Below are 26,514 nucleotides of genomic sequence, written 5' to 3'. Positions count from 1 at the left end.
CTGTATAAAAATCATAGACTTTGACACACTAGCTCACATAGTTGTACCAATTATAGAACACAAAACCGAACTGTGTTAGTATTCAAGTGTAACATGTGATGGTGTAATGGACCTCTTTAGTAATATCGATGTGAATTATTGACAAGATGAAGTGGGAATGGATAGTGTTGCTATGTGTTTTGACAGTAAGTAATAGTAATATGTCAGCATTTTTGTTAAATAGGTAAATGATTGTGTTTCATGCAGCCTTATCTGATGAAGTACGGTTTAAGATGCACGCTTAGAAGATGTCGATTCACTTTTGCCAACGTTTAACATGCATTTTTCCTTTTTATTCAAAGTGGTATATTTGCAATATTATACCCAAACACATTTAACTATAGTAGGAAAACTGACATTGTTGAGTTACCAGTTTAAAATAACTTTTTGCTTCTAAAAGTAAATTAAGACTTCTATATCTTTACCACTACTACTCGCTAAAAAGCATTAGATTGAACAAAAATAGTGTCTGATCAACGTAAAATTATACGACTGTTTTTCTATTCCTATAGTACATAATATCAAACCTTATTTATTTCAGACTGTTCGTACATTGGATCCACCAAATGAACAACGAAAAACAACGAGCATTCCTATCAATTCCAATAAAAATTCAAATAAGCCAAGACATAAAAGCTTAAGAAATACGAACCATCCTACACCCGTGATCGAACCAGCACACGACGCGCCTGAATCATACTTCCCTGATGTAATATATCCTACATCTATATTAGAGGTCTCACAACCATTTTACTTTTCCCAGCCTGGACATGATGTCCTAGCTCCTTTCTCAAATGACGTCAAGTCTTCCTATAAAACGCTTAACTCGGGAAAGGGGAAAACATCTAATGAGTATTCATCCAAGCGACTGGAGAAAAATAATGCTTCGCAAAACGTAACTATTGATAAAAACAATTATACTGTTCTGTCTTCGAATGATCCTTCGAATGTTAAAAACACGGAAGTAGTTGAAAATACATATAATGTTGAAGATAATATAACTTTGAATGGCAGTGGTGGAGTACACGATGATATTATGCATCAATATTATCCATTATACAATGAACAACCACATTTAAATCACGAGACACTTCTAAATGTATTAGAAAATGTTGATAGTGGGCCGGAAAATATGTCTTACAATGATACAAGAGAAGAAAATATGGAATATATACACGAGAATCCCACAACCACTCCAAACTTACATGACGTTGTAACTGATGATGCAACACAAGATTTGCTTGTGCAAGATACACAAGTAATAGATCCAAATAATGGCAATAAAACTTACCATGTCAATACAAACCCAAACTATGTCATGACTTCAGAAACTGGTAATAGCCACGAAGACTTCGTAAGTGATATAATGAACATTTATTCTCTTATCGAAGAAAGTATTAGAGCTATATCTGTGGTTGAATTTGTTGTGTCGAAAACACTTGGAGCTTTAGGTATGGATGACAAACAAAATGGAACGAATGTATCTGAAGATACGTATCCAAATGTAACAGATGGATTGTATAATGATACTGCGGTATATGATAATGTTGTAGACAATATATTTGTAAACAATTCATATAAATCTATGGAAACTCTTTTAGAGGAAATAGAACCTAACTCGCTGAGATCTGAGATAAAAGAAATAGTTGGATCCACAACAGAAGATTTACCTAAATGTGTTTATAACAATAATTATCAAAGTGAATTATTGGAAAATTTGGAATATTGGAAACGCCAACAGAAGGAAATGTCACACAAAATATGTATTTCAAACGATAGACAATGATATAGTTAAAACTAGTGATAAGTAGAGATTTGTACTTTATTTATTTTTACATTTAATATACTAATTATAAATTCGTTTTTCATCAGTCTTCTATTTCTTATATATTGTATTTTCAGAAACAAAAGTTGCGTTACGATGAACACATCATTTAATTAGTCTTGCTTAGTGCAATGTTTATCAAATTATGCGTATCAAAGTTCTAAATTTTTGTACGCTTTCATCGAGAAATGTTGAGTTATGGTCCTCAAATTAAATTAATCTTAACCAACGGACTAATTTTACTAACAGGCGTAAATAGATATCGTAAACAATGTAATCATTGCGTACGATACATAATGAAACTGAATTCACCCAGATTATTTCAAATGTATGTGACTAAAATCGTTTCCTAAAATGAAATATCAGAAGAATTAAAAGACGCATCATAGCGTGGTAAGAATAGTGAAATAACAGGATTTTTGCACGTGGGTGAAATATTACAAGTAAAAGATAAGTCAATTACTTATGCACAGTATTGTATGTAAGAACTTCTAACGAAAAAGCGCGGCTGTGCGTTATAAAAAAAACAGTAGCATTACCATGAGTTGGCATAGAAACGCCACTATAGAAATGGTAAATAGAAAACTATTGTCATTTTGCTAGTGAATAACATAACTACTATCGTTACGGTATTTCTTGACAACGTCTGTCAAATTAATGACTCATGGGACCGAATTTGTATGGCAATAGATCATAATGACATTCGCTAGCGATTTGATTTCGATAGGTTTTTTACGTATCGAGTTACGTCACTACGGATTTTAGTTCTACGAGTAACCACCAGAGGCGCTGTACAATTTTTCATACATTTATTTTACGCAGTCGCTAGCGAGTAATACTTTTGTAAACTCATGGTAGTCCTACTGAACGCCGGCCATGTGTGTACTAAACGAAACGTTTCAGCGTTTTTCCCCTGTCAGAACTCCGTTATTTTACCGCTTAAAGCCTTAGATTATTAAAATACACAGATACATCACTCCTAACAAGAAAGTGCAACTAGTTTGGAGAATTGAAATTGTTGCATTTTGCCACGTCTCCGTGCTAAAATGTCCCTAAAATGTTTGAAATACTTATTTATTTATTACGTAAATTACCTATCGTATATTCTCAATAAAAATATTTTTTTATTTGTCAAGGATTAAAAATATAACTGATAAGTATCTTTCTATTTTACTTATCAAAGTTAAAAGCTATAAGATTCTGTATGATATAATTGGAAGGCTCAACACGTGTACTTTAGCACACGTTTTGCGTAATGAGGACGTCCGTGGGTGTCCGTTACGTGTTAGACTTAATGCCACTATAATTGGAACACACCAACACGTCTCCTAACCTTTAGATGAAAATATGTATTTCGAAATAAACAGCCTTTGAGGTAAGGATATATTTTTCTATATCAGTCTATGATCAGCTTCTTTGCTACTCCTATATTATATAAAAAAGGTAAACAAATTCTATTGAGTCAATTTTTAAAAAAATCCAAGTACTAATTTATTTCAATATATGAAGATATCTAAATAGAAATTTGTTACATATTACCTACTTATCAATGATTTCTGAAATGTAACTTTTATATCATAAACTTATTTAATTGTGCTAGTTGATAAGAAATTTCATGTTTTAGGTAAGAATTATCACGTTTTAGTTTCCTAATAGATTCTATTGAAATAGTCTATTGATATAAAGAGGAAAATAAAACATATCTATAGTTACTTCACTATGGGGCTTCGAGAAAAAGTGGCTTTATTAATAGCATGCATAGCATTAATACAGGTATACAAAACATAAATATTTTTTGTACCAAATTAATAAACGATTACATACATCCACAGCTTTAATGTGTTTTTAGTACATGACTTAATGTACGAGATAATTTCTTACAAATGTTTAATATTTCAGATAACATTCGTATCTTGTTCAGTTCGAGATAAGGCGCCAACCAAAACTCTAAAACACGTAAGAAGAACTGACTCTGCAATGCATTCTCCCATGATGGTAAATTTAAGACCTTTCAAGAAAGGCGTAAAGTTCCGTAAACGTGTTCCTGATAAAAACCATGAAGCTATTTTGAAAACCTTCAACTTTCCGGACATCGAATATCCTGCCGCTGGAACGCCGAGACCACCCTTCCATTTACAAGAACCAAACATGTTGCAAAAGAATCCAGTACAGAGGGCTGCAGAGTTTCCGACAACAACAATTGCCCCGTATCCCTTGATAAATAATATGAAATATAATAAGAAGTACAACAAGAAACTAGCACATTTAAGAGCAAGGAATCCCGAAGTAACAGTAAAATTTCCGGAATTCGGGACCACTCCAAAGCCATATTGCTTTAGAGAAGAAGGAACATTTCCAGAAGTCGAATATCCTCTCAGTGCTAAAGATACGTGGAAACCAAACTATTGGAAACATATTCCTACTGACGGATTTCAAAATCAAGCAAATATAAATGGTCCTGAACCTATTTCTAACAGTGGTTCCAATATAAAATCTATTAGCAAAACTTCCATCAAAGCTATTATAGATGCAATATCAGACTCTAAGAAAACAGTGCGAAAAAATTCGTCATCAATTAACAATAATCAAAATATAGCAAATACTAATCAACCGGCATCTGAGAAATCTGGGAGAAATAGTCTGATTATGATAGACGTTAACACACCTACAACTAGCAAAGTTAACGATCAAAACACTACTCCTTCCCCAAATTTATCAGTGTCTCTTCAATCTACCACCCCATTTGTTCTGACGCCTTACACTACGATATACTTCGATACGACTTTTCCATCCAACGATGTAACTACATCAACAGACGAATCTAAATCTAAGACACTGCCATCGAAAAAGAAAAGAAAGAAAAAAATAACGGTTACGAAAAAGGAGGAGTCATCGACACGTTCTAAAAAGATATCCCTCGAAGAAACTGAACCACATATCACACCAAGCATACCTGCACAACATGAAAAAGTGACCGCAAGTGAATCTATTTCCAAAACAAATGTAAGTGAATTAGATACATGCGGTTACATGTCTGATGACAAATTGACATCTACTTATCTTGTGACAACTTCTTACTTCAATAATACCAATTTTACGACAGCGTCACCATTCACAATGAATGACGATAAAATGCCAAACATTCCTAGTAATAAAGTTGCGTCAACTCCTGACGCTATAAAAGCAACGGAACTCAACAGTAGCGATAAAGGCTCGTCATGTATAGGAGATAATGTCATAAACAGTAATAATTCACTGACGTGTGAAGATAAGTCAGATGATTCTCCTTTGTCTTCCCGCGAGTCAGATGAAGAATTTACTACCGATGTCATTCCTGACTTTGACGAAAGTTTGTCGCCTGCCTTCACAATGAGCACGTCAACGCTGCCTCCACTGAGTTCGATTGAAGAGGCTTGGGATAAGACAGAAGTCATCGACCCCTATAAGTCCTTGTCATATCCTGACGAACTTGAAGAAATGTATATACTCGTGCGTTGAGAGGATTGTACATGTAAATTATTTTCGTTTGCCTTTCAAAGGTTTTACGCCCACGAGTTCATTATAATTCCACTGGGACGTCAGCTTACTAAGTCATAACTTATTCAAACGAGTCGGTAACTTTTCGATTTTAGTTGTTATAATCGTGACAATGGTACCTTGATAAGAAGTACCTACTTGGCTTTTGAATAAATTGAATTGTCGTTCCTACTTTCTGATAAGTCTGGCTTGATCAGTTGTGTAAATAGGGTTATGTTGTTTCATAGTTATTTATTATTAATTAACATTATAATAATTGTATATTTGTTAAGTTTTATTAATAAATAAAATTTTGGTGAGTCAAACCGCTATTTTTAATTTACTGTTAAATTGAGAAGGTGGTAGAACCCTTTGTGGTTCGACTCCGGCGGCACCACCGTTACACCTATTGCTACCTGTGTTCCGGTTTGAAGGTTGTGGTAAGGGAGACAGACTTTTCCGAGGCGTTCCAGCTTAATCCTCAGGGGTAGCGTCTGTGGCCGACCTCAGGTAGGAATATCTAATCCTATCTGGAGTTGATTACAGATGTCCATGGGCGGCAGTAGCCACTTACCATCAGGTGGACTGAATGCTCGTCTGCTACTCCTATATTACAAAAAAAAATTTTAACAAAAAAATAAAACCGACTTCTATGTCACTACAAAGTAAAAAATAATTGAAATAAATGTTGGTTTAGTACATATTTCTAAAGTTGGCTCAATATATTTCGTTTGATAACGGCGTAAACAGCGTGTCCAATATGAGCGCCGACTTCAGAAATATGTACTAAACCAACATTTATTTCAATTATTTTTTACTTTGTAATGACATAGAAGTCGGTTTTATTTTTTTGTTAAAATTTTTTTTTTCACCCTTTTTAGTGATGATATGCTAACGTTTGTATTAATACCATGTAAAATTGTATATATTGTATCATGAATAAAGGTAAGGTCTGAATTCATACGGATTGGACCCACCCGCTCGCAGGGCGCTACCGCGCCCTCCTCGCTTAGTTTTACATTGTCTTATATGTTCCAACCTAACCTAACCAATTCAATACGAATTAAATTATTGGCTAGGTTAGGTAGGAACAGAAAAGTAAATAAATCAAACTAGGTGGTAAAACTCTGCGAGTGAGTTGGTCCAATTTACCTTAATTCAATAGTTGAGAAAAATTACAACGTATTCATTAATCATATTTTATATTTGTAAGAAGTAATTGTCAAGTTACTGTGGTTTAGGCCAGCAGTGTCCCTGAGTCACTAGAATTGAAGACTTGAAGGTCAAAGTTATCAGGGTTAAGACCTTGAAGGTCAAAATTTTCATCCTATGTGTCTGCTTAGTGACGTTAATACATATATGAAAGCACAAAATGGCTAACTCCTATGGTTTAGCTTGGAAGCACACCAGCATTATCAGAGTGAAAGGGTTGATGGTCATTTTTTTCATTACATATACCTGCTTAGGACCTGTAAAATATGTGTGAAAGCACTAAATGGCTTATTTATGTGGTTTAGGCTTACCTCTGCATCGTCAGATGTAAGGAGTTGAAGGTCAAATTTTTCATCATATATCTCTGTCTAGCAACTTCATTATAACAAATGTCTAATCTATATACTTTACATGGGAGGCACCTCTGCATCATAAGGATTGAAGAATTGAAGTTCATATCTTCCATCATATGTCTCTACTCAAATACCTTATCATATATTCGTAAGCTCCAAATGCCTAACTTGTATGGTTTAGGCAGGAGGCACCTTTGCATTATCAGAGTTGAAGAGTGGAAGGCCAAATTTTACATCATATATCTCTACCTATCAACCTTATTAAATATCCATAAGTTCCAAATGCCAAACTTGTATGGTTGAGGCAGGAGGCACTTCTGCATTGCCAGGGTTGAGGAGTTGAAGGTCGAATTTTCCATCATATCATATTAATCTAGATACTCAATGTTCATTTAAAGTTTCATGACAATTGAGTGGGCAAAAGTAAAGTTGTCATAAAATATGTAAAAAGCAGGGGTAGTGATGATGAGTTCCACCCCATTACTTAAGTTCTAATCATCAGAGTATACTAATGTTATAGTAGGAAAGTACCGCAACAAAACACCCTTTCATATGAAAAAAAGAAAATTGAAATTGGTTAAGAAATACTCGAGTTATTGAAGTTTATATCGGGAAAGAAAAGAAAGAAATGGGGTTTTTCCAATTTCCCGGGAAAACTGGCGAAAATTTTCAAATTTCCTCGAAATGGGACCCCCTGTGAAACTAGCCGCATACAATGGTGTATGAATCATGTCGATCGGTCGCGGCATCGTGAAAAAATCGCCGAACAAACATAAAAAAATATATATATATATACGGTCGAATTGAGTAACCTCCTCCTTTTTGGAAGTCGGTTAAAAAAAAAATTGAACGCAATTGCTAAAATGTTAAAATTATACCTTACAAAGAGTTACAAACTTACAAAAATTGATATGATTTTCTCGGAATTTCTATTAATAGTTACGTAAGCTTTCGTTACGTTCTTATGTAATTCATAATTCGAGAAATTAAAAACATACTTACATATTATTACGTCAATTCGAGCATAACAGTAGTGTTGTAATGACAACATGGAACTAGGAATTACGCATTTGGAGACTATATTGCGTAAACGTATATAATTGAAGGTGGTAGAACCTTTTGTGGTTCGACTCCGGCGGCGGGTAAGGGAGACATACTTTTCTGAGGCGTTGCGTTGCAGCTTAGTCCTCAGGGGTAGCGCATATTATTGATCAATTACAAAAACGGACAAATTCTTAAGATATGGTTTGGCACGCATACTTCGTATTGAATACATTTCAAACCCACTGCTGGGCATAGGTCTCCTCTCAAAGTGAGAGGAGTCTAGGGCATATTGAAAAACACACGCCAAGTGCGAATTGGTCTTCACAAACCTTTAAGAACATTTTTAAAGGTTTGTTAAGAGTGTAGGTTACCTGACAATTGTCCCTGTAGTTCCGGGACTAGAATAGGGTTACGGTACCCTGCCTGTCGTAAGAGGCGAGTAAAACGGGGCTTCGGGGGTTGCGGGCGGCAAGAGTGGGAGCTCTATCCGTCCAGTAAGCGACCCCGGAGAGAACGGCGGCATGTGTGGTCGCATACCATCGTGAACACCAGATGGTGTGGGAGGAGCGAAAACTGCTCTCCCAGGGCAGAGCTCGATCGGAGCATCGCGCTTGGAGGACTCCGGTTGCGTTCCGTTGGAGATCCCGGAGTTCTTTAACAAGCGTTGAGGACGGCCACCGGGGGGGTTTTAGTGCGGTAAAAATCCCACATAACCCGGCGTCGCTTCCACGTCGTCGGGTACCTTTTGAAGGTTTTTCCATCGTTAAGAAAATAAAAAAAGGTTACCTGACAATATTTTTCTTCAATGTTATAGCAATAGTAATTATTTTCGAATACACACATACCAGAAAAATCAGAAGTGTCTGGGATTTGAAGCTTGTACTTCTAGATTGAGTGGCCAATTTTCGAATTATCTTAGCAATGTACCAAAATTGGCATGAATGAAGCTCGTCATATAGTACTTTTATAGAAATGTTATCAATAAATAACCAGTTCGGAGCTAATCCGCGAAGAAACGACGCAAAAACAGTGGAAGTGGAACCGGTTGGAATGACACTGCACGCGACCTTGCGCGCGCGGGCACATTACATCATATGACGGCGCTCGCGCACACCGAATTATTAAGTAATCTTCCCCTCGCCCTTTTAAAATTCTGCTTTTTATGAAAAACTAGTGGTGCCCGCGGCTTCGCCCGCATTTTAAAGAAATAATAGGACATACATAAAACACAAAATTTGTACCTTCATTGGAATGACAGTGGCGCCACCTGTCGAAAATTGGTCTTACCAACTCCCAAACCTTCGTAGGCTCTTAGACAACAACTTTGCTAAAGATCATCACATGATCAAATGTACTATATGTTTACGATTCAATCCTTACTAATATCGATTAAAATAATCGACTTTTTGGTCCAAAAGATCGATTCTCCGATTAATCGATCTTAGATCGCCATCCCTAGTTCCCGTGGGATTTCCTGGATAAAAACTATCCTATGTCCTTTCTCGCGTTTTAGACTATCTTTGTACAAAATTTCATTAAAATCGGTTTAGTTGCTTAGGCGTGAAGAAGAAACAACCAGACAGACAGACAGAGTTACTTTCGGATTTATAATATTAGTAAGGAAGTAAGGATAAACTATTGTTTAGCTATAATAATTAAATTATTAATTTGCAAGTTAATAATATAGTTACTGTAGCTTAACAATAGGCAGAACCACTACAATTCGACCGGGATGATACACAAAATTGTGAAGTAATTTATTGTTAAAATTGTCATGTGTTGTATTTTATCGTTTATAAGAATAAAGTTATCACAAAACTTGAATGCTTGTACTTTATTTTATGTTACGGTGCCTCAGATTACAACACAAACCACAATGAAAAAAGTAAAATTAAAATAACTGTACAATCCCTGTGCATCCAAACATTATCGTGAGTAAGTTAAACAATTATTTATTTAGTAACCGCTATATTTAAACGTAACATACTAAGTATTAATTGATCTAATAAAATAGAATATAACATGCTTTTTAGTAATGTTATGATAGTTAGGTTTAAAGAATCTTTATTTCTCATAAGACATATTACATTTGTCACTTAAAATGAGAAATTTACAATAGATTAATAATAACGTACTCGGTACGTATGTTCGTGTGTGTTTTGCATGTGTTTGTGTAGCGCATGTGTGTGTGTGCGCATGTGTGTATGCGTGTGTCTGAATGTGTGTGTGTAATTTTTATGTTTATGTTTTGTGTTTTGTTTTGTGGTAAAAACTGTTAATAGCACCCGCTAGCGCGTAACTGACGAATGCACTAGCGTTCCGCTCGCGTGCGTCGGAATCGCCGTGACATTGAAATCACTGCTATTTATAACAAAAAAATAACGTAAATTATATAACCTAATATAATTGTAATTCAATATCCCTGTAATAAAATTTGAATTTTCATTTAATTTTATCTCATTTAAAAAAAATGTTTTTTAAAAAAACCTTTCAAATGTATTATGGTTGCAACTAGATTTTTCAAGGTATTGTTAGATGTTAATTATTTGATTATATTAAGTGGTAGAAACTTTCAAGGTGGTAGAAGAAGGAATATATATATACGCGAGTAACGCCAACTTTAATCCTAATTGCATATTATTACGGATGTCCAGGGGTGACTGTTAAGTGACTACTTATAATTTTGCTTAATCAAAAATACTTATAATTAATCAACAGCTTGCCTACCTCGTTTTTACGTCAATTTCATTTAAAAAAAAAAAACTTGATTATATAAAAGGCACGTTTCCACGGATGGGAGACGGCGTTCCAGTCCGCTGCCGACAGAACTGATCTACTGACATTGAGATCAGGTTCAGTAGAGTGTTACGGACGTCACGAAAACACGAACTATAAACAACACTAATATATCAGCCTGCTATATTTCCACAGCAGAAACAGTTTTTTAACTTTATATTAGTTTTGGTAAAAGAAACTGGATTTCAAGAACAAAAATAATGACATATAGACTACAAATTAAACCGTAGGCTGAGCTGAAATATATTACGATCGCAAACTAGATACTTTTACAATATTTTTGGATGTTAAATATATGATTAAATTAAATGGTACAAACTTACAAGGTGGTAGAAGTAGGAATATATATGCGAGTAATGACAACTTCAATCCTACTTGAATCTTATTACAGATGTCCACGGGCAGCAAAGACTACATATCATTTCTTAATGAAAATAACTGATATTTAAACAATAGATAGCATACCTCGTTCCTACTTCAATTTCATAAAAATCCCTCGATCGATTATATAAAAGACACGTGTCCACGGATGGGTGACGGCGTTCCAGTCTGCTGCCCTCAGAACTGATCTACTGACATTGAGATCAGGTTCAGTAGAGTGTTACGGACGTCATGAAAACACGAACTATAAACAATACGAATATATCAGCCTGCTATATCGCTATGCTATAGCAGAAAACAGCAACATTTTCTAAGTTTATATTTTTGTTTACATAATGTAAAAAATGGATTACTAAATGGAATGAGACTGTAATTTAATTTTATAGACAAAATAACAACAGATGGACTACAAATTAAATAACTATTGGCAGGTTTTAAATGGTATTATAGATTTTTAATCTTTAAGAAACATAACTGTTTTTGTCTTATTTACACGTTATTTCACGAGGTTTGTCCTTCTCAGGGGCTTTAAGGGTACTCTTGAAGTTTATGCTACCAAGCTTAAATTCACTGAGATTTAGTGCAAGTCGGTTGCCCTTTTAAATTAGCATATGATCTAATTATCTTTAAACTAAATAGTTTAAATATATGTGAAAAAATTTAAACCTCTTACCACATAAACTATGTTCAAACCAGCCCTGCATTTTTATCAATTCTGGGCATCTAGAACTGGGCAAGTCCAGCATATCTCACTAAGCCACCACCGAGAACCTCATTTGCAATTCGTATATAATTCCTTTAAGAATTCACGAAACATCTAAAATAACATAGTCATTGATTACACAATACAATATTATCATATTCGTCTCACTAACAATGTTTCTTTGTTTAAACGAAAAGTAAAAGAGCACTATTTATCTCTTTCATAATTAGGTATATATGTGTATTTATATATTATGTTTATATATTATATGTATATATTATGTGTATTTATTTGCATATATTTATATGTCTTTGTTATCTATTTATTTTTGTGCACACTATGTTTGCCTATTACATAAACTTTCCGACCATAGGGGCTGCTGGAAGAAATTTCAGGTTGAAATAAGTAGTCCTCTGTACTACATCTCTTTTTAATGCCATATTTTGTTATGTTTTCTGTGTACACAAATTTGTAAATAAATAAATAAATAAATTATATGTAATTTGTCAAGAAGCGTCACGTGTACGGGTGCGCCTGCGTTCCAGTTGACTGCGTTCCGTACACTCGATCGTAACGCTGACATTGAACACTGTCCAGAGTGTTACGCTAGACTAAGTACGAAGAACTATGAAGGTTCTCATAGTAGTACTCGTTTTAGTAAGCTATGCTAGCAGTGTGCAAATAGCTTTGTGGTTTAAACTTGGTTCTCAATTGAATAGTCCAACGTTATGTGCGCATAACAAATTAATTATTTGTGAAAGAAAACATCGTTAGAAAACCTAGACGCCTGAGATTTTATAAATAGTTCTCGAAGGTGTGTGACTACTTACAATTCGCACTTGGCCAACGCGATAGACTTCGCCTAAACTCCTCTCACAAGAGACCTGTGACAGTAATGATGACAACTACAGAATAATGTAAATATATATACTTTAGTTAATATTCATTTGTAAAAAAGACGACAGCATTTGAATCCCGAAGAGAGAAATATAATATAAATCGTGTGATTGTCATTTTGGCAGTCTGCCTGAGCGCCGTGGGCTAATTAGTGTCTAGTAATTAGCTAGACAGTTTATTAAAAACTGTTCCGTGAATCCGTTTGAAGATTGTACTCGCGTTACCTAGAAACCTGTACTGACAATTATATTAACAGATGAACTATGTTCTCTTTGTATAAAGGTTGAAGTAACGAAATGAATGGCCGATGGTAGGTGATCATTGCTACCCATGAACATTTGTTATCAACTCCTTAAAGAATAGGGTTTCTACCCAAAAACGAACCCAAAACTTTTAAACTACATTAATTATATTTTTTAGAACAAAGAGCAACCAGTATGTTTCGACCGGGTAGGTACCAACTCCACACCTATTTCTTGCGTGTAGCAATTTTACGTTTTGAGGCCATCATCTTTCCCAGCAGAAGCACTGCATCTGTGATCAGTTTCAGGTAGAAACCCTGGGTTATATGGAGCTAGTTACAGGTGACCATTTACACCCAGGGAGACTGCATGTTGGTTTAATAGTTCTACTTTATAACAAATCTAATAAATAGTGTCCTTAATAATAGTGTTACGTGTACCAGCGTCGTACCTCTTAAATCAACGGACAATAACTAAAAATAGCTTGGGGAGCGGTCAACGGCTTGCGGGCGGAAGAAGCACTCATTTCCCGACGAGGACTGAATGACCTTTAACTAAATTACGTAATAGTCACCCAATTCAGTACTTAAAAGGGTACACAGTGTATAAAAGGGGTTTTCAGGGAATGGAAGCAAGAAAAGGCAAGGAAGTTTATTAGATGCTTTACACGCTTTCTACACTCACAGCTGCACATTAGGATTCCCTGTGATGCGGATGTCGTGGACACACACATCATCAGCAACCCATTAGCGTCCCTCTGCTGGGCACGGGCCTCGTCTCAGAATGAGAAGAATTAGGCCATAGGTGAACACACACAGGCGCATAATCAAACATCCGGATCGGATACCCAATAAAATGAGGTTTTCATATAATATAGGAGTAGCAGACGAGCATCAGTCCATCTATAGTACGTGGCTACTGCCGCCCATGAACATCTGTAATCCATATTCCAAACTCGGTCGGCCACAGATGTGCCCCTACCCTTAAAAATACAGAAGTATAAAAATAAAGTTACTTTTCCCCTAAATTCACTGATTTTAAAGCTGACAGGAAATAAGGCAGTTCCAATCTCGTACTCTACATACCGCCCACGACACCGGAAGTGACGACGCTCTCATTACGTTTCGTTGTGAAACCAAATGCCTATAAAGTGTCTTAAGAATTTAAGGAATGTCTTGCGAATTAGGCGGATTTCAGACATTTGAATATCAGGAATCCTTTCTGAACTTAACATTTTCTGAAATTACCCATTATACTCAAGATTAAATTAGAATAATGTTTCCTAGATAAAAGATCATATATTTATTGCAATTCATATATTTTCGTATATTCTACCACCTCTACATATCGCCGCCCACAACTTCCAAAAAACACCGGAAATGACAACTTAACGCTTATGGCGTCTTTTCAGTGTGAGGTAAAACTTGGATAGATTGAATATTAATAACGGACTTTAACTAAATACAACAGAACGCGCGGCGCGGCGGAACTTTCGGTCTATCGTTTTAATGCTCAGAAGCCTATGAATGTAATTGGAGGACAAATTGGCAGATTAATCAGCCTATCAGCGCTGTTAGGCCGCTAGAACGGATATTTGAACTAGTTATTGGTCTTCATTCCGGTACTAATTAAAGATAAATTGAAGAAACTGGGTTAGGAATTTAATACAATAATCTCTAACACAATGTAGTGACAGATTTAATAGTAAAATAATTTATTTTAATAGTTTTATATAGTAAAAATTAGAAACGTGTATACAATCAATAAAAGGTAAGAATGTTTGAAAATGTCACTAGTAAGAATGCGTTTTGCGAGAAATAATAGAATTTATTGTAGTATTAATTACTTCCAGTCGTAGTCTATTTTTTCAAATTTACTAGAAAGCCAACAGTTATGCTCTATCTAACCCTTTCTCCTAAAGTATATGCACTCAAAGTTTGAAAAAAAAATGTTCAGAAGCTACAATTAATCACACGTACGTAGAATAAGAAGTAAATGGAGCGACACAAAAGTAAGTATTTATTAATAAGGCTATTCATACGACTGTTTCACTAGTATATTAAATTAATTACAACATAAGAGAGCACCGGAAAATCTAGTTCTTTGTGAAATTTAATAATAGAGTGACAAAGTGACGTAGCGTGACGGCGCCACCCTCGGCTATTGTTTGAGCGCCAAAATATTTGCCGACGCTCGAGTTACATATAATTATATGCTATGTTATTATGTAAGGCGCGATGACATTTTATTTATCAAATTAAAGTTGCAAACGAAGATTTAATGAAGGTTGTAGAACCATATGTAGTTCGTCCCCGGTATCACCGCTACACTTACTTCTGCCTTATAACAGCAGTGTTAAGCGCTTTTGTGTTCTTGTTTGAAGGGTGTGGTAAGGAGACCCACACCTATTTCTGTTATAACAGTAGTGCTGTGTTCTGGTTTGAAAGGTGTGGTAAGAAGAGATACTTTTCAGAGGTATTCCAGCTTAGTGCTCAGAAGTAGCGGCGCATCTATGGCCGACTTCAAATAGGAATCTGCTGTTATGTGGGGTTGATTACAGATGTCCAAAGACGATAATAGCCGCTTACCATTAGGTAAACTGCTTGTCTGCTACCTATATTATAACTAGTTCAACTACCCCTAAAATATAAGATCAGCAAAGCATCTAAATTGAGTCAATAAAATATGTCCATTAATACCACCCGGATTAAATCTATTTACATAACGGATTTGCCTCCGACCCGCATTATCCCCCATCCCCCCATCCCTGAATAATTTATCATTTTATCAGATATTAACTATTATGAAGATCAAAGATAGTATTGTATAAGTATGGTTGAGAATATTGCGCTCAAGGATTAAATACAATAAAAGGAATTTAATTAAACTGCAACACTTTTAGAGAAGCCAAAATTACTTTCAAATATTTTTTTACCAGGAATTACATGTATTCCTTGAATTTGGTGGACGCACAGCCGAGCTGGATAAGATTATTGTTGCGAACGATCTTGCAGTCCACCTAATGGTAAGTGATCAGTGTCACTAGTGTCATGTGTAATCAAGTCCATCTAGAACAGGATATCCACCTAAAGCCGATCACAAAGGCATTGCTCTTCGTCGTCTCATGTGTAAGTTAGCCTTTTTGGAATTATTTCTGATATATAAACAAAACCTACTTTTGTATGGATTAAGAAGCGCGATATAACTGAGGAAATTTTTATATATCCAAGCCAAATTTTTTTTTTAAATTCAATGCGATATATAAAATTATCTGTTGAAAACTATATGTTGGAAAGTTTCCCAGTGAGTTCAAAAGATCTATTTGACTAATAAACAAGTTTCACTTCTTTCATTCTTTCTTTAAACCTTTACTACTCTCAATCACATACAAAAAATATTCTATCAATAAATCATAATTTCCATTTAAGATCAATCACGATAAAAGTTCAAAAGGGTCATAAAAGGGAAACTAAAACCGCGCAATAATAATGTTAATAATACCCTTCGGTCAACCAGTTCAATATTTTACTGATAAAAGGGTGTTTAATCCCTTCTATTTCTGTAATCACGATTGCCCTTTGAAACCTGCGAACGAATAACCCTTTTTAATTAGAATTATAATAATAAACTTCAGGAATAAATAAAACACCGGCCTACGGTCTAGATTTATCGGACTCAATTATCTTAATTCATTAAACTGCTTAATCAAGTTACCCTTACTTTATTTTGAGGTGGTTTTCCTTATACTACCAATAAATAATCATAATTAGTATTCCTCCCACATAAAACCTTTTTGCTTAGCGGTTTTAAATCTTGTATTGTTGATTTTATTTGCGAATTTTTTGCCAGTTTTCATAATCAAGTCCTGATAGAGTTATCTGTGTTCTGCCCAGTGACAGGTTACCCCTGAGGGTTAAGTTAGAACGCCTTATATAAGACCATAACCTTACCACATCCGTCAAACCAGAATACAGCACTTAGCACCATGTGGCGGTTGTAACTTTGAAGTAAAATCAAGGAGATTTCTACCTCATTTAATATTTTATTATTATTATTTTTATAATATAAGAGTAGCAGACGAGCATGCACCTGATGGTAAGTGGTTACTGCCGCCCATGGACATCTGTTATCAACCCCAGATGGGATTAGATATTCCTACCTGAGGTCGGCCACAGATGCGCCGCTACACCTGAGGACTAAGCTGGAACGCTTCTTTGAAAGTTACAATAAGGTAGAGACATTTACAAGGTTTTACAAATTACTGTACAGGGATTTGTAAGACATCTGTGGCTGGCCTAAGATAGGAGTTAATTTTGTTTGGGGTCGATTACAGATGTCCATGGGCGGTATTTATCGTAAAGCTACATGACAGATAACAAAGCTTGTTAATTTCAAGCGAAATATATCAAATTTTGTATACTATTGTAACCAAATACAAAAAGAGGACGTATATTATCTCCAAGTATCAAAAAGCAATCCAGGAAGACTCAAATTGCTATCCAAAGACGAGATCGCTTATAGATAAGCAATAACAAGGGTCCCGCATTAGGTGCAATTACCCTATTACATTGATTCTCAACCTTTCTCATGAGATGACCCCCTTAGTATGTATAAATATTTGCTGCCACCTACCTAAATAGAGGATAGTTTCTAACGTGTATTTTACTTCGTTACAACATTTTACATTATATTGGTACATCACTTTTATTTAGTTTCATAATTTACACGGTTATATTTCGTAATTAAGTGTTTACAAAAGTTCTTTATTAAAATATTCTCAGTAAACATTCTTTTTATTTAATTCGTAAGCTACAGAAATCATTTAATTTAGGAATATCAGGGGTTCACAGTTTGAAAATCGCTGCCCTATTACATGCCCTATTATTTCCTGACCTTCAGCTATTGTTGCAACGATATAAATCTTCATTTATATGTTCGTGTGGTCGACGGCGCTTTACTCCCCTAAATTATAGCCATCAGATCCTTTATTGCCTATAAGTACCCAAATCAACTGGCCTTTATAAACGCATCGTGAACTATGATTCTAAAATACTTAAGCCGTTTTTGTTAAAGATGGGTAAAAGTACACGTTACTATCAATAAACATGGTTTTATATTAAATGTTGAGAGCGTATTAAAATATGAAACTTCAAAGCGTGCAATGAATAAAACAGCATATGAAATGTAATGTTAAAATGTAACACTCACAAAAGGACCAACTTCTAAATTACTATTTCATCTAAAATTCAATTATATTTTTTTACGTTTTTCTAATATAAAATTCTATGTACACATAATTCGTGAATTTATTGATGAATATGATATTAAAAAGATAAACAAACATAAAATTCACAAAATTTAAGAATCTCGTATTAGATTTCTCAAAGAAAATAATGCGAATATAATACAATGCAAATCTGAACTATAAATGGGCTATAACTATTCAAATTAACCTGGTAATGAATAAAACTATCCGGAAATGAATAATCAGTCTTAAACGTTTATATAACGGTTCATCTTAGCGTGAAAATAATGTATTCTTTATTCGGAAGCCGTCTTATAATTTTATTGTGATCAACAAGAATGTTAGTTTGAGCTTTAACATTAAATTTGAGATGTAATTGTAAACGAGATGTTATCTTAATTATGTCTGCACTCACTCAAGTACAATAGAATTACATAATTTGACAGGTTATTATTAAATTTACATTCTCATTTTGCGGATGTAAGAAAAATACACGATGAATTGAATTTTTATGCGGAGTGGTCGTTATACAGGTTTGAGACAGTGGGTTCCAGGTTCGATTCCCGATCACATATATACCGAGACAATGAATGTAGATTTCTGTTCTATTTATGGGTATTTGTACACTCGTCTATGTGTGTGTCTCGTATTTATGCCACCCAGGACTCCACTACCGCTCGTGGACATTTGAAGTAGATTCCAAAAAGGGCAGTAATGCTCTCATAGGGGGCTCTATCACCCGACGAATTGACGACGATTGAAACGACTTATGTATATCAATAGCACTGCATTACTATATCATTTACATATAACCCAGCAGCGTACATTATAGTACAGAAATATGTAAATCGGTATTGCCCATGCCACCGCAGTTATTCCTTTAAAAACGTTTTATAAGCACTTCACCAAAATGTCGATATTGTAAATGATTATAGCCATTAAATCCAACTAACCACTTATCGAGTGGTATCGGAGCAAAATGAATTTCCGATTCCAGTTTTTATGATATACGGTTGAAACTTGTCAAATAAATAAATAATCGAATTGAATTAATTACAATAAATTCTACATTACACACATAGATTAGTAAAGACACTTCGCCGCGTTGAAATTGAATGAAGCCACAAACGGCTTATTAGTAAGTTCTTTTTTTGAATTCTTTACAAATAAAAACATTTTTAGAGAAAATTTACGAATAAATAACTAATACTGCGTAATTTACATAAAAAATAAATAATTATTTCAAATATTTTAGGGACATTTTAGCACGGAGACGTGGCAAAACTTTTTACGCAACTATTACAATTCTCAAAACTGGGTACATTTTCTTGTTAGAAGTGAGTAATCTTTACTTATCTATGATTACACATATAACATTTAGGATATCAGACGAATAAATTACTTCAGATTTTTTTTTTATTTTCATATCTCTAGGCTATTGTTGTTCATATTTCGTTTATATCAAAAATGATATAATCTGAGATGGAATCCAAATTTCGTAACCTGACATTTGGGCTTGACATCGATCAGGAATTCAAAGTTCGTGGGCCAGGGCGGGCTACGCTTAATAACAGTAATAAGTCGCACTAAAGTTCACTTGAATCATTTGCATAATACCAAATGCATTGTTGAAGGTAGCGTGATAAACATCGTCATTATAACGTTCTGCGACGAAAATTAAACATTGTAGTGTTTTTCGAAAATTATGATCTAGGTTTTAGATTCTTGTTATCGTCGTTAATAAGAAGCTTGGATATTAACGATATCACATTTTTATAACGTTACATTAAAGTAATAAGTGACTCATTTGATACTACAGTTTAAAAACAGATGCGGGTAGGTGAAGTGGGGACGACACCTTGGCGGCGCTCGAATTAACAGAGAGCGACATTCTGGTCGGAGACTTCAGCAAGAGCAGTCGAATAACGGAGATACTTGTGTAGTTATAATACTTCTAATCACTAGTGTGAACTTACTTACGTATAATTGTTATATCGTTACTCTGTACCGTTTATGTGACTATATTATTACATGACTTCAAGACCTTCAAGATGAGTTTGATTTCATCAGAAGTGTACAAGAACCAGCTCACAATCATGGACGGCGATTCGTAAGTACGAACATACTTGACACAGGAATAAAAACCGTGAGTTAAAACATTATTATGTCATATGTGAATTCATCTTGGTAGAATAAGTAAAAATGGGGGTAGATAAATGTCGTTGATGTAAGGGAAAACTCATTTGAATTAAGAAAATGGATAGATTGAGACTAGTAATTCAATGAAATGTTAATACCCTCTGAAAATGATATACTTAAATTTTGTGAACAAACTTTACTCTTATCAAATTACTTGTTAACATTGTAAACTGAGGTGTTTACTTCAAAATAAGTGCATTTTCTGTGAAGAAGTGTCTAAAAGTAATTTTGCAAGGCAGTTCTTGTGGTAAATCTGTCCATTTGGTTAAATTCTGTGGTGTAAAAAGTAAATCCTAATTGTTCTAAAGTTACACCTACTTACTTTGAAATATATAGAAATACACGTACTTATGAAAATATTTTAAGGATCTTTAATCTTAAATGTAAGGCTTTATAGATATGGGAACCTAATGGTTGTTAATATAGGCTAATGTACGCCAGAAATTGCATACAGGTTAGATTTGAATTTATTTTTGATAACTTTTAATGTTTCAAACGGGGTTTACGTATATGCGTTTGTTATTATTGTATGGAAGGGACTATGCGGTAGCAACAAACGCAGTTACAGAGTACAGTATACCTACTTGATATAAGTGACACGTTTATTATGTTGCAAAATTTTGATTATTCATAATTGTACAGAAATGTATAATATCTACGTGGTACATATTTAACTGCCTGCAAAAAAGTATCACGACCACGGTATTGAGTGGCTGAGTGTACCCAGGAGGGAAATGGTAAATGAGTTTAAGGTTTATTGTTTTTTTTTTTGGATATTAATTGACTATATTTAAAAATAAACTTGCATTCACATCTATATTGTTCACATTTTCATTTTATAAATCAATGAAAGTTTCCTTTTGATTTCATATACTTGATACGTAATTGTTATGAAAGAAGCATACGTACGTTGCCAAATTTAGATTTCCATCAATTCTAGGCGAATTCACGCAGTACTGTGTACTACTGTGTTTTGACTCCCATAAAGTATAAATGCACATTAGTTAATGATCTATAAGAAAACTGAGAAACTTATGCGCAGCGGTCTTTGGAATATTATATATAAAAATATCTCTCTTATCTCCCATTCTACTTCTGACTGACTCACTTATACATAATATTAAATGTCTGTTTTAAATTTAGTATGCAACGTTTCGTTTTGTATTAATATTTCTTTACATCTCGTAATTTTAAATCTTTAAATTTCAATTTGAATTTGACACATTACACGTCCTTTTGGTTTGAAAATTGGGCACTATCAAATACTGGTAAATGAAGTTTGTACCTTAAACGTTGAGACGCTTAGACTATCGATATTATCAATTATGTGAGCCATTTACGAAATGATAAACGGGATCCACTTTGTATGGGATTGAGAATAAATTATTTTAAGTAAAATAATAATAATAAATTGATGCTTTTATAACTTGAGCTTAGTTCTATTTACAAGTTACAGCAATTAAGTTATTATACGTATTAAGTGAGAAACGGTCACTGAAGCCTACATAAATTTAGATAGTCTCTTGTATACCATATTTAAAATGAGTCTTGCCTGCGACTTTGTTCATGTGGATTCAAAATATAATTTGAATTATACAATGCCCTCTGTCAAGATCACGGAGTACGTTAGTAATTTGGAATTCTCCATTACCTGGTCATGTAATGTTTTTAAAAAAAAAAATGTATACTTTTGACATCAACTTCGTAGTTTTGGTTTTAATGCATTTTCAAACATACAAACCGACAGACAATTTTTCTTTTTCAAATATATTCGATGTAAACACGTGAAGATTTCATTCTTATTATATGTATATCATAGCCAAATGAATAATAATGTAATCAAATAAAAGCATAGGTACATTTCGATGGGATTTTCTTATACAATAATTTACTTTTCATATAAATTTCATACGGTTCACAATTGCGTCATGTCTAAATTTCTCTATAGAAACATCGAGCATCTCCTTGAGAGTGTTGGTTGTAAATGATACATATTATATTAATATAATCTATACAGATATTACGCACTTATATAATTTTTATTACAAACTATATAAAAGTCAGGTGAAGCCGAGGCGTTTGAAATATATATAATAAATATGAATTGTTCGCTAATAAGGTGTATCATAAGATAGTTTGACTAACTGTTTGTTTGGCTGGCTGGTATAAAATCATGATCAACTTTAATAGACCTTTTTCAGGTCATAGAAATTTTAGGTTGTGATTGATAAGGAGCCACATGTTATGTAAAACAGTTATAGTTTTAAATCTGACGATCGTGATGAGACAAAATTAGAATCGGACAAGATTATTAAAATCATGTCATGTCATAAGTATTTCAAATTTTTTAAGTAAATCTAACCGTTCAAAGTAGGTAAAAATCGAATTCAAATATTCCGTTACATACATACAAGTCAAGTTAATAAAAGCGTGGCAAAAATAAAAGCGTGTTTAAAAAAAAATCTTTTATCAGTTGTAGACACAAATAAGTATAGTTAAATAATGGCCGGTTTCTGAAGTCATTTTTCTTGGTAGGTAGTTTACGAGTGTGTATTCAATAACACTATCCGTTTGATAACTACCTACGGAAAAAAAAAATCCGCTTCCGAGGAACTCAATGTAAGACAAGGTCTGTTTAAACTCCGTTTAGATTAACGGACCATTTTAATGTGTTTATTCTTTCCATAACATTATTTGATTTTTTTTTTAAAAACGACGTTTGCGTAAAGTCTAGCAAATCTTCCTTAGTATAATGCATAACTTTTACAGTAAAATAGCCCAAACTATAACTTCCTTATGGGAATCTTAATTTAAAACTTTTGGTGAAATAAAAAAAAAAAAGGTTAAGTAGTTAAGCCATACACAATTGACAAGTATGTCGCTGACGTGAACGCATGGGTCCTTTGCTTTGTTAATTAAATTTTGAAATTCATGTAATAGTATGTATTATTATAACTGAATATAAATTCAATTTAATGTAATGAAATTTCTTTCTGACTTTCAAAAGTGGGTTATGTGGCCCTACTTTGAAAGAAATAATTTGAATTTGTGATAAATAACGTAAAAAAATTGGGTTCATACAACTTATACGTGTTATATTGTGTGAAATTCATGGTTTGTTTACCATTATTTAGTCTTTAACTTTGATATCATTCATTTCAAATATTCACGATATATTATTATTTTGATACTGCTTCATCAGTTGATAAAAGACTTACATTGGAAAGGCAACTATTTGTATAAAATAACATTGTAATAATTAAAAGAAGTACTAAGTAGTAATAAAATAATTTTATAATAGTATTTTGAGTCGCACAGATTCATTTAGTGGCCAACTATAGATCTATCTATCTATCAGTATAACAGTTATTGAACAGGTTGTTGAGCATTCCGAAATGGACTAATAAGATTAACGTCGTTATTCTGATGCGTAACTTTATCGAATCAATAGTTGTTGGAGATTTAACTATTGGACTTAGAATCCAGACATAAGTAAAGTGGGCAGCTAGATGTTGTCATTACTGTAGGTGTAGGAAACTTTTTTAGTTTGATTTTTATTTATCTGTAGTTAAGATGGATTAGTGCAGATGCCTCGAGCAGTGTAATGTTCGCGGGTGTCTCTTGGTGATGCATATGGTTGGGTGTATGTATGTATGTATGTTGGGTGGATGTATTACATTGAGTGAATATTGCATTTTTAGAGTAAATTTGAGTTGAGCACTGGCCGAATGTTATCGTAAACAAGGTATAAAAACTGCGGTGATACATGACTAGAGTGATCCTATATGAACATCACCTAGTTATAACCGTGTGTTTTATTATTTAACAATGGTCTAATGCATTCGCTTCAATACCTGTCGCGCATATGACATTTATGTAAAGAGTCCTTATGAACTATGCCTGCAACAGAAATCCGTGGTGAACACTGTTGGGGCAGATTTATAACCTAGGTAATACACAACTAGTGTGATTCTATATGAACATCACCTAGTTTAAGCCTTGGTTCGGATCAACAGTTCGGGCTTTTTACATGCGAGTCGGTATTGCAAGAAAATGCGTAGAGTTTAAGCCATGTTTTTGATAAACAGTTCGGGCCTCTTACGTGCGAGTCGGTATTACAAGAAAATGTGTAACTCTTCTGGACTTAGGCATTAAACAACTGGTTTTCTTTTGCAGCTCTTGCATCAGACCATACACGATCGAGGACGAACGTGTGAGCAGGACGGCCGAATGTTATCGTCGTTAATAAGAAGCTTGGATATTAACGATATCACATTTTTATAACGTTACATTAAAGTAATAAGTGACTCATTTGATACTACAGTTTAAAAACAGATGCGGGTAGGTGAAGTGGGGACGACACCTTGGCGGCGCTCGAATTAACAGAGAGCGACATTCTGGTCGGAGACTTCAGCAAGAGCAGTCGAATAACGGAGATACTTGTGTAGTTATAATACTTCTAATCACTAGTGTGAACTTACTTACGTATAATTGTTATATCGTTACTCTGTACCGTTTATGTGACTATATTATTACATGACTTCAAGACCTTCAAGATGAGTTTGATTTCATTCTTAAGAAATGTTTCATTTTTAAATGAAGAAAGTTGAAGGTCCTTCTTGGGTGCGACTCCAACGGCACAACCGCCACATCTACTCCTGTCTAATAATAGCAGTGTTGCACGCTGAGACATAACATACGAGGCATTTCAGCTTAGTCCTCAGGATTAGCGTCGCATCGCTTCTGTGCCGACCACCAGTAGGAATCCAATCTTATCTGGGGTTGGTTACAGATGTCCATAGGCGGCAGTAGCCACTTACCATCAGGTGGACTGCAGCTCGCCTACTACTCTTATATTATCTTAAATCTTTAGACCATGAGAGGAAAACGGTATTTTGTTACCGGTACTGTTACGCTGGGGCGTTACGCTGTAACATTACGTATTGTTAAAGTTACGTACCTTCTTATGGTATACTGATATAACTGAGAAATGTAGAGAACAATACCTGTTTATTACATATTTTATCTTTTTTAGGGTTCGGTACCCAAAAGATAAAAACTCTATTAATAAGTCTCCACTGTCTGTCCTTCTATTCCGTCCGTCTTCTCTGGAACCGTAATAGATAGACACTTGACATTTTCAGAGAATATGTATAATGGCCGCTATAACAAAAAATACGCAAAATAAAATAATCTTCAAAATAAAAGGGAGTCGCCATACGAGAAACCGCAATTTTTCGGTGTTTTTCAAAAATGAAAGATAAAAATCTTTTAAACCGAAAAAGATAGACAGTTCAAATTTTCACAATGCGTTCACTTCTATGGTTGCTATGACAACAAATACTAAAAATAAAAACAAATGAAACTTTGGTGGCACGGAACCCGTGTGCGAGTTCAACTCGCAATTAGCCAATGATTAATTTCGACCAAAGTAATCCCGTATTAACGCCATTTAAGTCACAAAGTCCAGATGCTCACGAGAACGGGGTCGCTAACCATGTTAAGATGTAAGTGCCACTTAATTCTTGAGCCTACTTCGTCCGTAATTGCCTTAACGAATCGCGAGATAATTTTACATGTGCAGGTGATTTCACTTTTAGAATACTTTTTTTTATTATAGGAGTAGCAGACGAGCGTGCAGTCCATCTGCTGGTAAATGGCTACTGCCGCCTATGAAAATCTGTAATCAACCCCAGATAGGATTAAATTGCTACCTGAGGTCGTCCACAGAATCGCCGTTACCCTTGAGGACTAAGCTGGAACGCCTCTGAAGTTTCTCTACTTTACCAAACCCTTTAAATCATAACACAGCAGCGCTTAACACTGCTGTTATTAGGCAGAAATAGGTATAGCTGTTGTGCCTCCGAAGACAAACCACAAAGGGTTCTACTTTTCTACGAAGACATATTCTAAGAATGTTCACACAAGTGCCCACTTAACGAGCTCTAAATATAATTGCAACTAATGTTAAGTGCTTGTAAGTTGACAACTTTGAAACTTTATGTTCGACACGTACGATTGTTAGGAACGAGACCGTTTTTAGGCGTCTATTATAGTTACGC

General features: G+C 34.4%; 1 protein-coding gene and 1 long non-coding RNA gene across 2 annotated transcripts in view; one reads left to right on the top strand and one right to left on the bottom strand.

Annotated features, from left to right (window-relative positions):
- The window catches only part of LOC140747284 (uncharacterized), a 181,314-nt gene that overhangs the window by 113,379 nt on the left and 41,421 nt on the right, over positions 1-26,514 (bottom strand). The window lies entirely within an intron of this gene.
- Positions 19,996-25,007, top strand: LOC140747285 (uncharacterized). The gene is made up of 2 exons (XR_012102860.1): positions 19,996-20,363; positions 24,629-25,007. It is a non-coding gene; the product is annotated as an uncharacterized LOC140747285 (long non-coding RNA).

This window comes from Epargyreus clarus, unplaced genomic scaffold (assembly GCF_041222505.1).
Source record: "Epargyreus clarus isolate Ecla_fem2 unplaced genomic scaffold, WU_Ecla_fem_2.2 ptg000014l, whole genome shotgun sequence".
Lineage (NCBI taxonomy): Eukaryota > Metazoa > Arthropoda > Insecta > Lepidoptera > Hesperiidae > Epargyreus > Epargyreus clarus.
This window is presented reverse-complemented; position numbering and strand designations above follow the sequence as displayed.